This window comes from Miscanthus floridulus, chromosome 3, assembly GCF_019320115.1.
Source record: "Miscanthus floridulus cultivar M001 chromosome 3, ASM1932011v1, whole genome shotgun sequence".
NCBI classification, from domain to species: Eukaryota; Viridiplantae; Streptophyta; class Magnoliopsida; order Poales; family Poaceae; genus Miscanthus; species Miscanthus floridulus.
The window spans coordinates 92,100,453-92,104,364 of NC_089582.1; the positions used below are offsets into that span (position 1 = coordinate 92,100,453).

The 3,912-nt window shown below is 38.2% G+C and overlaps 1 long non-coding RNA gene across 1 annotated transcript; it reads left to right on the plus strand.

Moving 5' to 3' along the window:
* Positions 1-329, plus strand: LOC136546119 (uncharacterized). The gene is made up of 3 exons (XR_010781264.1): positions 1-45; positions 137-195; positions 292-329. It is a non-coding gene; the product is annotated as an uncharacterized lncRNA (long non-coding RNA).
* Positions 330-3,912: the final 3,583 nt, after the last annotated feature.

Below are 3,912 nucleotides of genomic sequence, written 5' to 3' on the forward strand. Positions count from 1 at the left end.
CATTTGTGTGACGAGCCCAAAGGTCTAAAATCTGGGATGTTCATGGTATGGCTTTGAAGTCTCCTGTCTTCTCATCTTTATTTAGGTGCCAAGTGTAGGCCACTTTTTAAGTACTGACTAAAACCTCTTGTTTCAGTCTCTGGTGTTTCTTTGTTTTCCGATTGCAAATGCTCTCATTGCAAAGATCAATGATGGGTAAGCTCTTAATGTGTTTATTCCACCTAGTACTAATAACATCTGAAAGACAGCTCTTTATGTTTACACTAAATGACTTGATCTTCTTACTGGCAGGAGTCCTTTAGTTGATGAGCTTGTGCTGCTGCTTCTTTATTGTGCATATACATGTGAACTTGAGCATTTTTAGTTTCATACTTGCATCTTATGATCATTTCTATGGAATCTTTCCTAGGCACTAACATTCGATTTGTCCACTCTGTTCAATAGTATCATGCTTTGTGGGCCTAAAGAGCCAGTTTAGATTTATAAAGTGCTATTTCAGATAGTACATTCTCATTTCCTAGCAATGGATCACTAGCACCATATAACTTTACCTTTTTCTCGTATTGCTGTTATACTGTGTATGATCAGGGAGACCAACATCTATGCATGTGGCATTCTCATGCTCATAGCATGTAACTTTGCATCTCAAAGTCTGTGTTAACATCTATCTTCTGGGACTATTATCCTTTTTATGTCAATATTTCTGCTTGGTTATCTGTTCACACTCAATGTTTTACATATCACTGCTCCATTTTCCTATGACAGTGGGTCTTTACCTACACCTTGCCATTTTAGTTGTGCATGAAATCAAGGATGCTCTTGGAATCTATTGCTTTAGGTATGGAAACCTCTGTGTGGCCCTACTGTTCAACAAACTTCTATGCTTAACTGTTAACCAACTTTTTTCACTGCTGCTGGTACTGCTGACAGGATAACTAGGAAGGAGGCTTGAATTTGTTGTAGTCCAGATATATATTACTTCTCAAGTGCTAGCAAATTTGTCACCGTGGACACTGGAAGTGTGCCCGAGTCATGATCTATTGATCTCTTAACTTTAGCCATAATCAGTTAGCACAAGACTTGTAGTATATGTCTATATATGTCTAGTGGCTCATCTATATCCTAGACTTGTATATGTATGGCTCTGTATACTATGATCATCACTTTGACTTGCAATATCCATTTGATGTATGTATGGAATATTTAATATATTATTTCTATAAAATCAAGTGAATTTGCTCAATGTGATGCCTTCTCTATGAACAAAAGTGGATTTGTCAAATCATTCAAATTGAATTGATATCTATATTTGCTATATAGTTTTGCCAATAGTTTACTTGCTGACGAGGGCATGTTTCATAAAATGCTTCGAAATGGTTTCTCCAACATACAAACTATCGGGAAAAGTCTTAACTGTCGACGTAGGTCTTAACTGTCGACAAAGGGTTAACTGTCGGCAAAGGTTTTAACTGTCGGTGTAGGTAGACCGTTTGCCTACACATAAAGTGTCGGGGATTCTGTTAACTGTCGACAAAAGTTTCACCGATGGCTTCTAGCACGACTATTTCTAAACTGTCGGCAAAACTTTTCGAGGGAGGTTATCTGTCGACAAAGGTGCCCTTTGCCTATAATAGAAAGTGTTGGTAAAAGCATGTTGTGTTATAGTGATAATAGTGATAGTGATGATGAGCTACCTTCTTATATTGAAATTGTGCAAGAAAATCTTAACTTTGCTAAAGTTTGCACTAGTCAACAAAAGAAACTTGAAAAATTAAAAGAAAAACTAGATAGGTCACAACAAGCTTATACGACTTTGTTTGAGCAATATGAAACTTTTGCCAATCTTAATATGGAGCTATCTACTAAAATTGAGCAACTTGGACTAGTGCAAACACAAATAATTGCACAATCAATGATGAGCAACTTGTAAAGAAAAATAAAAAATTAAAGAAAAAGTTAGCTAGCTCACAAGATGCTTATAAAAGTTTGCTTGCTAAAATGAGAACTATGTGCAAACATTGTGATGAGCTAACTAATAAAGTTGCTAATCTTGAAGCTGTCGGTTCTACCACCACCGAGGCACCTAAAAAGAAAGGTTCAATTTTTGACATGCCTAAAAAGAATGCCTCTACTTCTTGCAGTGATTTATGTTTAGACTCATCCTTGTGCAACAAAGTTTGTGTTGAGAAAGTTGTTGTAGATACATGCACACAAGAGGTTGCAATGGAGAATGAGCAACTCAAGCAAGAAGTGGCTCGCCTCACCAAGGACTTGACTCAAGTGAAAGGCAAGAAGAAGCAAGCCCAACTTCATCAAGATAACACCGTCAAGGGAGTGAAGAAGCTCGATGAAGGACAAACCGTGGTTTGCTACGTATGCCACAAGGAAGGCCACAAGTGTTATGAGTGCAAGGTGAAGAATGGGGGAGGAGCAATGAAGAAAGAGAAAAAGTAAATAAGCAAGCTCTCAAACACCTACACCAATAAGGTGGACAAGAAGGCCTCCACACCATACTTGTTAAAGAAGAAGAAAAATGATAAGGTGGTGGCCATCAAGGTGAACAAGCAAGCCAACAATGGGGTCAAACGCTTTTGGATGCCAAAAGAAATCATTTCAAATATGAAGAGTACCAAAAAGGTTTGGATCCTGAAAGGGAAGTGAGAAGTCCGATGGACGATGGGGAATTTGGAGACTTGGCAAATTATGGGTGCATTTCATGGGGTGCATCATTATGGACAAAGTCATTGCCAAGTAGGTTAGTGAATACTATGGACCCAAACTCCCCTTCCCATGTTAGGTAACTAGATGTAATTTCTTTCAATTTGTATTTCCTACAAGTGGTATTTCTTACAAATTGGTATCTTTTAGCATCTAGTTCCTTTTCATGCCTAGGTTTGCATTTGCATGTTTAATCTTTTGTCATGCATACACTAGGTAAATCATATGGTAGGCTTGCTCGGTTTCACTCTTGACCCTTGGAGCAAACCTACATGGTTTAAATTATTTAGGAGCACGACACATAACTTGTTTTACAATTGTTCATCTAATATATGCCAAAGTCCAAATTGTAGATAATTTCTCCCGAATATCACCTTCGAAAAAGATTCTCACATTCATGTGATGTCATCTTTCAAGTGGTATGGTTGATTCTAAAATCAATGTGCATGTCTCCTAAAAAATATTCTATACTTGTGTGCACAAATTTAGGAGAATGTTACTCTACAAGTTGGATGCTTTGTGTTTACACCAAAATTTGGGAAGAAGAACGCATGAACTCAAAACTTCCAAGATTGAGTCATCAAGGAATCGATTGCATAAGGATCGATATCAGTTGATTCAGATGCGGCACTGGGATTGGCTCTCTTCGGATGACATCAACAGATAGTGTCAATGAGCTACGGCTGGCGTCGGGAAAGGCATGTTGGACTCTACAAAAAGGGAAAGATTAGGGTCCAAGTTATCTTAAGTTAGAAATGTTTTCTCTTATGCTGAAGATTATAATGAGTCATACTTGAGTAGGATTCATGCTTAGGTTCCGGGTATAAATATTGGACCCTGGCTATTGTAAAAGAACATCCAATCAATCAATATCAATTACTTTTTTCAGCTTCACGCTAACCCTTAGGAGTAGGAGTAGTGTAGATCTCAGTGAGTTCTTCAACAAGCAGGGCTGCATCGGTCTGACCGACCTCCGACTTGTCTACGAGTACCGTCATGGCTTATACTTCTGTTCATAAGGCTACATCGGTTAAGTTCGACGTCCACTGCGAGCTCTAGCATAAGCTAGTTATCGATTCTTATCTAGTTCAAGTATGGCTGCATCGGTTAAGTTTGACCTCCACTACTCAAATTAGATTAAGGTCAAGTTATCAGCTCTATCTAAGGATGACATCCTTCTGGTAGATTCATTAA